Source organism: Phoca vitulina, unplaced genomic scaffold, assembly GCF_004348235.1.
Source record: "Phoca vitulina isolate PV1807 unplaced genomic scaffold, GSC_HSeal_1.0 scaffold52, whole genome shotgun sequence".
NCBI classification, from domain to species: domain Eukaryota; kingdom Metazoa; phylum Chordata; class Mammalia; order Carnivora; family Phocidae; genus Phoca; species Phoca vitulina.
This window is the reverse complement of record NW_022589755.1, coordinates 6,730,920-6,743,133: the sequence shown is the minus strand read 5'-3', so window position 1 is coordinate 6,743,133 and position 12,214 is coordinate 6,730,920. Positions and strand designations below refer to the sequence as shown.

The 12,214-nt window shown below is 39.9% G+C and overlaps 1 pseudogene; it reads left to right on the top strand.

The window, feature by feature from the left end:
- The first annotated feature begins 8,797 nt into the window (after positions 1–8,797).
- On the top strand, positions 8,798–9,139 carry LOC116621991 (annotated as a pseudogene).
- The last annotated feature ends 3,075 nt before the right edge of the window (positions 9,140–12,214 follow it).

Here is a 12,214-nt window from a genome sequence, read left to right as displayed (position 1 = left end):
GGCCCCCAGCTGGCTCAGAAGAGCATGTGACTCTTGATCTTGGGGTTGTGAGTTTGAGCCCCACGTTGGGTATAGAGATTACTTAAAAAAATAAAATCTTTAAGAAAAAAAGAAACAAATTTAATACTACATCTTTCTTATAACCTTAGCAATGTTGCTTTATCTCTCTGAGCTTTCTCATCTATAAAACACCAGGTCTTTGCTCAAATATCATCACCTCACCAGAGATGTCTTCCCCACCTGCCTATCTAAAATAGCAGCTACCAGGGCATCTGGGTGGCTAAGTCAGTTAAGCTTCTGACTTCAGCCCAGGTCATGATCTCAGGGTCCTGGAATCCAGCCCTATATTGGGCTCTGTGCTCAGCGGGGAGTCTGCTTCTCTCTCTCTCTCTCTCTCTCTCCTTCTCCCTCTGCCCCTCCCCCCACTTATGCTCACATGCTCTGTCTCTCTCTCTCTCTCAAATAAATAAAATCTTTAAAATTAAATTAAATTAAAAAATAAAATAGCAGTTACCCACCCCCAATATTCTCTCCATTCTACTCCCTTTCATTTTTCTTCATAGCATTTTTCACCTTCGGGTGTGATTATCTACTGATTTTTCATCTAGTTATTGTCTATCTTTGCCCCCCACCCCACCACTGACAGCTCTATCCCCAGCAAGAGGACAGTGCTCTACCTCATATCAGGGGTCACTCTCCTCTCTGTGCTTCTGCCACTCTGACCTTTTACTGGCTCCTCAAATGCTCTACAAGAGAATGGATAAGGAGTGTGCCGAAAAAAAAAAGGAAAAAAAAAAAAGGATGTGGAAGAGGGGAAGAGAGAGGGAACTGCAGTTTTCTTTCAGAGGGAGAAGCATGCCATCCAAAAGCAGAGGCAACAGGCAGGCATCAGGGCAGCACTGGTGGATCTGGGTCACAGGGATAATCAGTTATGAGACATACTGTTTTGAAAGAGTTCTTAGTAGCTCAGGAAATGCTTATAATTAAATGACAAGTTAAAAAAAACAAAACTGAGATGCAAATCTCTGTCTCTAGTTCTATCTCTACTACATTTAAAAGTGCAATGAATAATATTCCATTATATATATATCGCTAAGCAAAATAAGTCCATCAAAGACAAATACCACATAATTTCACTCATGTGGAATTTATGAAACAAAACAGATAAACATAAGGAGAAAAAGAGAGAGGCAAACCATAAAACAGACTCTTATCTATAGAGAACAAACTGAGGGTTGCTGGAAGTGAGGTGGCTAGGGGGGATGGGCTATACGGGTCATGGGTTATTAAGGAGGGCACTTGCTATGATGAGCACTGGGTGTTGTATGTAAGTGATGAATCACTAAATTCTACTCCTGAAACTAGTATTACACTATATGTTAACTAACTAGAATTTAAATAAAAACTTAAAAATATAGATATTTAGGGGCACCTGGGTGGCTCAGTCGTTAAGCATCTGCCTTCGGCTCAGGTCATGATCCCAGGGTCCTGGGATGGAACCCCGTGTCGGGCTCCCTGCTCGGCGGGAAGCCTACTTCTCTCTCCCTCTCCCACTCCGTCCCTGCTTGTGTTCCCTCTCTCACTGTGTCTCTCTTGGTCAAATAAATTATAAAATCTTTTAAAAATAGATAGATAGATATTTAGTTGTTAAAAAAAAGTGTAATGAAAGCAAAGGCTGAAAGAAAATATGTCAATACATAGACGATAGATAATAGGACACAGGTATTTTTCTTTCTCTCTGATTTTATTTTATTAAATTGTCTAAAATAAGTATTACCAAAAATCAAGAAAAATACGTATTGATAAGTAAAAGTTAAAAATAAAAAGATAATACTAGACACAGAAGTCAGATTGAAGGAGCTCCTTTCATCCATATATGGGGCAATTAAAGCATCAAAATAAATAACAATATGGGGCACCTGGGTGGTTCATTCGATTAAACAACTGGCTCTTGATTTCATCTCAGGTCATGATCTCAGGGTCGGGGGAGATTGAGCCTGGCGTTGGGCTCCACCGCTCTAAGTGTGGAGTCTGCTTGAGATTCTCTGTCCCTCTCCTTCTGCCCCTCCCCCCCACTCACTCATGCGCCCTCTCTAAATAATAAATAACATAAATAAATAAGTAACAATAGTAACAGATGAGAACCCATAGAATAAAATAGGAATCCATGAATCCATAGTGATATAAATAAGCAAAAGGAAAATTTCTGCCTTACAGCAAAATGCAAACTAATAAATGTATGAAGAATGATGATGGAATTAGAAAGTCATCATCTGGAAACCACTGAGTGTAGTAACTAATTCAAGCAAGAATCATCAACGGCTGCTAACACAACAAACTTTGATGGGGACAAATAATTGCCCAGTATTAATTAACGTATCTCTCCAAAAAAAAATAAAAGTGGTGCCTGCGTGGCTCAGTCGTTAAGCATCTGCCTTCAGCTCAGGTCATGATCCCAGGATCCTGGAATTGAGCCCAATGTCAGGCTCCCTGCTCGGAGGGAAGCCTGCTTCTCCCTCTCCCTCTGCCTGCCGCTCTCCCTGCTTGTTCTCTCTCTGTCAAATAAATAAATAAAATCTTTTAAAAATAAATAAATAAATAAAAAAGAAAGGATAATAAAGGAATACTATGAACAACTCTATGTCCATAAACTTGATAATCTAGATGAAATGGAGCAATTCCTTGAAAGTTAAAATCTTCTGAAACTCACACAAGACGAAATAGACAATATGAATAGGCCTGTCTCTATTAAAGAAATTGAAGGGCGCGTGGGTGGCTCAGTCGGTTAAGCGACTGCCTTTGGCTCAGGTCATGATCCTGGAGTCCCGGGATCGAGTCCCATGTCCGGCTCCCTGCTCAGCGGGAAGCCTGCCTCTCCCTCTGACCCTTCCCCCTTCTCATGCCCTCTCTCTCTCTCTCTCTCAAATAAATAAATAAAATCTTTAAAAAAAAAAGAAATTGAAAAAAATAACCTTCAAAAAAATAATAACTAATGACCTTCCAAAATAGAAAGTACTAGGCTCAGATGCATTCACTGGTGAATTCTATCAAATACTTAAGGAAGAAATTACACCGAATCTCTATAATCTCTTTCAGAAGATAGAAGCAGAGGGAACACTTCCTACTTTATTCTATGAGACAAGCATTACCCCAATACAAAAACCAGACAAAGACATTAGAGAGAAGGAAACTACTGACCAATATCTCTCACGAACATAGAAGCAAAATCCTCAACAAAATATTAACAAATCCAATCCAACAATGTGTAAAAAGAATTACACAACATGACCAAGTGGGACTTATCCCAAGTATGCAAGGCTGGTTCAACATTCAAAAATCAATTAATGTAATCCATCAACAACAAGCTAAAAAAGAAAAATCACAATTGTATCAAAAGATGCAGAAAAAATATTTGACCAAATCTAACACGATAAAAACTATCAGTAAACTAGGAATAGAGGGGCAACTCCCTCAACTTGGTAAAGAATATCCACAGAAAACCTACAGCTAATGTCATTCTTTTTTTTAAGATTTTATTTATTTATTTTGGGGGGGGAGAGAGAGAGAGGGAGAGAGAGAGAGCGGGCCTGCACAAGTGCATGGGGGGAGGGGCAGAGGACGAGGGAGAGAAGCAGACTCCCCCCTGAGAGTGGAACCCAACTCGGGGCTTGAGGTGGGGGCTCCATATCATGACCTGAGCTGAAATCAAGAGTCAGACACTTCACTGACTGAGCCACCCAGGTGCCCCTAATGTCATTCCTAATGGTGAGAAACTAGGAACTTTCCCACTAAGAGCAGGAAGAAGGCAAGGATGTCCCCTCTCACCACTCCTTTTCAACATCATACTACAAGTCCTAGCTAATGCAGTAAAACAAAAAAATGAAATAAAAGGCATATAGGTTTGGAAGGAAAAAGTGAAACTGTCTTTATTCACAGATGATATGATCATCTATGTAGAGAAATCAAAAGAACTGCTTTGTCCTGGAACTAATAAGCAGTTAAAGCAAGGTGGTAGAATATAAGGTTAATATGAAAAAGTCAATCATTTTCCTATACCAACAGTGAACAAGTAGAAACGAAAAACATAGTAACACATTAGCCCCCCCAAAATGAAATAAATTTAACAAAATATGTTCAAAATCTATGCGAAGAAAACTAAAAAATTCTGATGAATAAAATCAAATAACTACATAAATGGAGAAATATTCGATGTTTATGGATAGGATGACTCAATATTGTTAAAATATCAGTACTTCCCAACTTCATCTATAGATTCAATGTAATCCCAAGCAAAATCCCCGCAAGTTATTTTGTGGATATTGACAAAGTGATTTTTAAAGCTTACGTGGAGGGGCGCCTGGGTGGCTCAGTCATTAAGCATCTGCCTTCAGCTCAGGTCATGATCCCAGCATCCTGGGATCGAGCCCCACATCGGGCTCCCTGCTCAGTGGGAAGCCTGCTTCTCCCTTTCCCACTCCCCCTGCTTGTGTTCCTTCTCTCGCTGTGTCTCTCTCTGTCAAATAAATAAATAAAATCTTAAAAAAAAAAAAATAAAGCTTATGTGGAGAGGCAAAAGACCCAGAATAAACAAAATGATATTGAAGAAGAACAAAGTTGGAGGACTGACATTACCTGACTTCAATACCTACTATAAAGTTACCATAATGAAGAAATAAGGTATTGACAAAAGGATAGACAAACAGATCAATGGAACAGAATATAGTCGTCCATATAAACATAGACAATTAGTCTTTGAAAAAGGAGCAAAGGCAATTCAATGGAGCAAAGACTGTCTTTTCAACAAGTGGTGCTGGAACAACTGAATACCCACAGGCAAAAAAAGAATTAGACACAGACTTTACACACTTCACAAAAATTAACTCAAAATAGATCACAGACTTAAGTGTAAAATGCAAAACTATAAAACTTATACAAGATAATATAGGAAAAAATCTAGATGACCTTGACTATATGGCAACGACTTTTCACATACAAATTCAAAGGTACAATCCATCAAAGAAATAATTGATAACCCAGACTTCATTGAAACTAAAATCCTGCTCTGTGAAAGATTCTATCAAAAGAATGGAAGATAAGTCACAGACTAAGAGAAAATATTTGGAAAAGATACAACTGATAAAGGAGTGTTATCCAAAATATGTAAAGAACTCTTAAAACTCAGCAATAAGAAAACAAACAACCTGATTTAAAAATGAGCCAAAGGGGTGCCTGGGTGGCTCAGTCGTTAGGCGTCTGCCTTCGGCTCAGGTCATGATCCCAGGGTCCTGGGATCGAGCCCCGCATCAGGCTCCCTGCTCTGCAGGAGGCCTGCTTCTCCCTCTCCCACTCCCCCTGCTTGTGTTCCCTCTCTCACTGTGTCTCTCTCTGTCAAATAAATAAATAAAATCTTAAAAAAAAAAAAGAATGGTTTAAAAAAAAATGGGCCGAAGACCTTAATAGATACCTCACCAAAAAAGACACTCAGATAGCAGTATGAAAAGATGCTCCACACATCATATGTCATCAGGGAAATGCAAACTCAAACAACGAGATAGCACTACACACCTATTAGAATTACCAAATCCAAAGGACTAATAACACCAAATACTTACAAGGATGTGAAGCAAAAGGAACTCTCATTCATCGCTGGTGGAAATGCAAAATGCTACAGCTACTCTAGAAAACAGTCTGGCAGTCTCTTACAAAACTAAACATACTCTTATCATATGGTCCAGAAATTGTGCTCCTTGGTATTTATCCTAGAAAGCTGAAACTAATGCCCACTCAAAAACCTGCACATGAATATTTAGTAGCTTTATTCATAATTGCCAAAACCTGGAAACAACTAAGATGTCCTTCATTATGTTGGATAAATAAACTGTGGTACAACCAAGTGGAATATTATTCAGCACTACAAAGAAGTGAGCTATCAAGCCTGAAAATAAATAGAGAAACCCTAAATGCATATTACTAAGTGAAATAAGCCCAACCCATAAACGCTAAATACTGTATGATTCCAACTATATGACATTCCAAAAAGGAAAAAATACAGAGACAGTAAAAAGATCAGTAATTGCCAGGGGTTTCTGAGGGAGGGATGAACAGGTGGAACACAGAGGATTTTTAAGGCAGTGAAAAGCTCTGTATGATACTATTATGGTGGATACATAACATTTGTCCAAACCCATAGAATGAACAACACCAAGAGTGAACTCTAACATAAATTATACACTTGGAGTGATTATAATGTGTCAATGTAGCTTCATCAACTGTAACAAATGTACCACTCTGGTGGCAGAGGTTCTTAATGGGAGAGGTTATGCATGCGTGGGCACAGGGGGTGTATCGGAACTCTCTGTGCCTTCCTCTCAATTTTGCTGTGAACCTAATACTGCCGTTAAAAAATAAAGTCTTACACATGGAAAAAAAAAAATACTGGCAAGCTCCCTGCCACTCCTACCATTTACCAACAAAACAAAAGGAAGTGCCTTCTAGGAGACCTGGTTACATGAACACCAATATCCACACTTACCCACCATCTCCCCATGCCCCCCTAAAAAAACACGTAAATGATTTTAAAATATTTTAAAACATGAGGATATCTGGGGCACCTGAGTGGCTGTCAGTTAAGCAACTGCCTTCGACTCAGGTCATGATCCCAGGGTCCTGGGATGGAGCCTCTAGTCAGGCGCCCTGCCTAGTGGGGAGTCTGCTTCTCCCTCTGCCCCTCCCCCTGCTCATGCTCTCTCTCTCTCTCACTCTTTCTCTCAAATAAATAAAATCTTTTTTTTAAATGGGGATATCTGGGGGCACCTGGGTGGCTCAGTCGTTAGCGTCTGCCTTCGGCTCAGGTCATGATCCCAGGGTCCTGGGATCGAGCCCCGCATCGGGCTCCCTGCTCCGCGGGAAGCCTGCTTCTCCCTCTCCCACTCCCCCTGCTTGTGTTCCCTCTCTCACTGTGTCTCTCTCTGTCATATAAATAAATAAAATCTTTAAAAAAAAATGGGGATATCTGCATCATTTCTAAAAAAATTGTTTTCATCTTCATGTCAAAAATGGAGAAAATTCGAGTGCCTGGGTGGCTCAGTCGGTTAAGCATCTGCCTTTGGCTCAGGTCATGATCCCAGAGTCCTGGTATCGAGTCCTGCATTGGGCTCCCTGCTCAGCGGGGAGTCTGCTTCTCCCTCTGACCCTCCCCCATCTCATGCTCTCTCTTTCTCTCTCATTCTCTCTCTCAAATAAATAAATAAATAAATAAATAAAATGGAGAAAATTCTGCTATGTATGCAATAGATAGAACCAAACTGTAGTCACTAAGGGATTAATTCACATCTATCCTTCCTGATGAAGTTGTTCAATGTTTTAGGAAATAAGTTATAATATTGGCAGCTTGTCGGAGAAATAAAAACAATCCCTCTCCAGAGCCCTTCTGCTCCAGTTAACCAACAGCTTCCAAAAGCTGTGTCTCAGAGGGTGCAAAGATGTGCGAGCTACTCCAAAGAAAATGTGAATGAGTTAATAAGTCTCTCCCTGAGACAAACTGTGCTACCATAGCATTAGGAGGGAACATTAATTTGAACCACAGTGTTCAGAGATGAAGAAAAAATTAGGTAAAGAAACCAGCCTCCAGGGGCGCCTGGGTGGCTCAGTTGTTAAGCGTCAGCCTTCAGCTCGGGTCCTGATCCCAGGGTCCTGGGCTCAAGCCCTGCATTGGGCTCCCTGCTCCGTGGGAGGCCTGCTTCTCCCTCTCCCACTCCCCCTTCTTGTGTTCCCTCTCTCGCTGTGTCTCTCTCTGTCAAATAAATAAATAAAATCTTTTTAAAAAAAGAAAAGAAAAGAAACCAGCCTCTGGCACAATATCTTTAGTTAAAAGGAAAAACATTGGGAAACATTACAGAGATGAAGAGTTAAGTCTAGTCATGGTCCCACCCCCCTCTCCTCTCCATCAGACACCTAAATTACTCAACAGTAATATAAATCTAGTTAGCAAGCCTTCAAGCTTAAGATCTGTGAAGAGCATTCTACACCAAGAATCAGACGATCAACAGCAATACAAAAAGAAATGTAATGCCACATAAATTTTAGACCAGAAGCAATGTAGAACTAATCTGTCTTCATTCAAAGACAAACAAAAAGAAAGAAAGATTTGGATCTTAATGCACAAGCACTCTTCCTAAAAAAAAAAAAAAAAAAAAATCAGAGTCAACTAAGACATCAAGCAAAATAATAATTAGGATAGAAATGGCCTGGTGACGGGGCGCCTGGGTGGCTCAGTCGTTAAGCGTCTGCCTTCAGCTCAGGTCATGATCCCAGGGTCCTGGGATCGAGCCCCGCATTGGGCTCCCTGCTCCGCGGGAAGCCTGCTTCTCTCTCTCCCACTCCCCCTGCTTGTGTTCCCTCTCTCGCTGTGTCTCTTTGTCAAATAAATAAAATCTTTAAAAAAAAAAAAAAAAAAAGAAATGGCCTGGTGATAAGCACAGAAAAATACTAATAGAAATCATTTAGGGAGTGTCTACTAAACTTTCTAGCAACAAATATATATATATATATTTTTTTAAAGATTTTATTTATTTATTTGACAGAGAGAGAGCACAAGTAGGCAGAGTGACAGGCAGATGGAGAGGGAGAAACAGGCTCTCCGCCGAGCAGGGAGCCGGATGTGGGGCTCGATCCCAAGACCCCAGGATCATGACCTGAGCCGAAAGCAGCCGCTTAACGGACTGAGCCACCCAGGCGCCCCAACAAATATAATATTTTTAAAACCCTACTCAAACCAGCTACAGCTTGCATCACAATCATGGTGGATGTGATGGAGTTGCTCAAGTCATGCATCAATGCCAGCATTCTAGCTCAGTTCATCAACTGGCACATTTGCTTTGCTGGGAGTTTGGAAAAGATTCATCCACTGGGAAAAAATGGAACTGCTAAAATGATAGAGCCCCATGATGAAGAAACCTCTGGACTCACGGAATTAGTTGGAAGACTAACAGCCAAAGCAACTATAATGTGTGTGTCTTACGTCCAGTTTTAAAAGAAGATAACCAGCCATCGTTTTGACCTTGAACTTTACAGTGAAACTGTGAAAATTACCCATGAGTTCCCTCAGTTTTTTCCTTTGGGAATTGTGCAATATAATTGATCTTGATTAATTTTTTATGATGGTGAATGAGCTACCTTGAAGACTATGAAAGAAGGACCCTGATTTTTGAGGGAGAGAGTGCTATAGTTTCTAATATTTAATTTGCTCTTTTTTACAATTTCATTTACCTAATTTTAGATATTCCAGTCAGCAGTTTTTGATGGAACTGATGTATTGACAGTTCTCATCTAAGTCCTCTTATAAAGAGTCCTTTCTACAGTATATGGTCAGACTAGATGCAAGGACAAACCAAACTCTGAGTTTGGTTTTCTGTTTTATTAATAAAAATTAAAATGGTACATACTATTGGACAATTCATTCTTACTCATTTAGACATGTATTCAAGCACAAACTTGGAATTTCATAGCTGTAAGGTCAGGTCCTAGACCTACCAAATGAAACCTTGTGTCAACTGTATTAAAGATTTACTTGCCGGGCACCCGGGTGGCTCAGTCGTTAAGCGCTGCCTTCAGCTCGGGTCATGATCCCAGGGTTCTGGGATCCAGCCCCGCATCAGACTCCCTGCTTGGTGGGAAGTCTGCTTCTCCCTCTCTCTCTGCTGCTCCCCCTGCTTGTACTCTCTCGCTTGCACTCTCTGTCTCTCAAATAAATAAATAAAATCTTTAAAAAAAAAAAAAAAAAAGATTTACTCGCTACCTCACAATATGCCATATTAATTACTTTTTGACACTCCCCACAAGAAATGATTTTGATGACGGGCACCTGGGTGGCTCAGTCGGTTGAGCGGCCTACTCTTGATCTCGGCATGTCTTGATCTCACAGTCATGAGTTCGAGCCCTGTGTTGGGCTCTGTGCTGGGTGTGGAGTCTACTTAAAAAAAATACATTTGGATGAATTAAAAGAGCAAACAGAGCCCTACATCTTCTGTAATTTGAGAAGTATCTCTTTTGGGGGATTTTAAAACTGAGCATTTACTAATGCTAAACAAGAGATACATGATCATTAAAACAGTTATTGGAATCATTTAACTTTTTCTTCCTTTCAACTGCCATTTTCCTTATGGTAGAATTTCTGTTTATCACCAAGTAATTTGGGGGTTGGATAGGGAGGGAAGTGGCAAGTGTAGACAGAGGGTGATGCAGAATAACTGTGATGAACTGTATAGCCAGTTAGGTTTTATGGCTTGACTCATTACCTTCAGTGAGGAAATAAACTAATTCCAAATGCACTTAGATTGTAAATTATACCCAAAAAATTTATTTTAAATTAACATAACCTTAAATTTCAACTTTCATCATCCCCAAATACTCTGCAAATTACTTAAGCGATATTGCCATAGCCGCTCATAGTAAAGGTTTTTGTTTTAGAAGTGACAACAATTCCTATTGAATTCAATTGAACTGAAATTCAACTGAAATTTAGGAGGGACATCAGCTAGCACCAATAACATATTGTTGTCTTAAATACCAGAGAAGGGATCAATCCTGTTACACTGAAAACTCAGTGTGATTAAATACTAAAAGTGCCCTGCTTGAAACCTTCCATTGAGCTACCATGTTTAGTAAATTGGACCAAATGAATAGGTTATCTTGCTTTCTGTTGAATGAATACTTTCGGTTAATGATTTATAGTACCATATGTCTAGTCCCAAACTCACTTCTCAGCGGCACAACATCTGTACCTGGATGTCCTACCAGCACTTCAATTTGAACAAGTGCATTTGAAATAGTGTAGCTCCCCTGCCATATGTTCCCTGATTTTTTTTGTAATAATTTCACTGAGATATAGATCATATATCCAATTTACCTATTTCAATTGTACAATTCAAGGGCCGTTAGTATTCACAGAGTTGTGCAACCACCATCACAATTTTAGAATATCCTTATCACCCCAAAAAAGAAATTCTGTACCATCTGCTCATCATGACCTAATCCCTCCATTACCACTGCTCACCCCCAAGCCCTAAGCAACCACTACTACTAATCTACTTTCTGCCTCTACAGATATGCCTATTCTGTACATTTCATATAAATGGAATCATGTAATATGTGGTCTTTTGTGATTGGCTTTTTTCACTTAGCACAGTATTTTCAAAGTTCATCTATACTGTAGCATGTTATCAGTAGTTCATCCCTTTTTGTGGCCAAATAATATTCCACTATACCATATGTTGTTCATCCATTCATCAGTCGGTGGACCTTTGGGTGGTTTCCACTATTTGGATATAATGAATAATGCTATTATGAACATCTGAGTGTAAGTTTTTGTGTGTTTTCATTTACCTTGGGTACGTACCTAGGAATGGAACTGCAGTGTCAAATGATAAAAATGTTTAATTTTGGGGCGCCTGGGTGGCTCAGTTGTTAAGCGTCTGCCTTCGGCTCGGGTCGTGGTCCTGGGGTCCTGGGATCGAGTCCCGCATGAGGCTTCCTGCTCAGCGGGGAGTCTGCTTCTCCCTCTCCCACTCACCCTGCTTGTGTTCCCTCTCTCACTGTGTCTCTCTCTGTCAAATAAATAAAATTAAAAAAAAAAAAGTTTAATTTTTTGAGGAACTAACAAACTGTTTTTCAAAGTGGCTGCACCATTTTCTAACCCCACCAGTAGTATATGAGGATTCTTTCTGTATCCTCAACAACACTTGTTATTATCTGAGTTTTTTTATTATAGTCATCATCATGGGTATGAAGTAGTATTTCACTGTGGCTTTGATTTACCATTTCTTTTAAGGCTACCATAAGCCACCCATTTGCCCAGAAATGTTTGAATGCATCCTTCCATTGCCACTTCCATGCATCACTGCCATTGTCACTGTAAGTTCAGATGACGGTCATCTCTCACCTGAACTACTACAATAGCCATAGTACATAACTGGACTTCCCTGTTTCCAGCCTCTTCCCTTGACTCAGTCCAAAGAGTTGCATTAAATATCAGTTGTAATCATACTATAAAGCGTGAAAACCTGAGATATATATAGAAAGGGGAAAACTTCCTGCAAAGCATACAGTAGAGAAACCAGGCAAACACTCCCTAAGTTAAGTGATCAGTGTTAAGATCACCAGTGATGTCATGTGGATATCATGCGCCTTCTTTTTTTTTTTAAGATTTATTTATTGA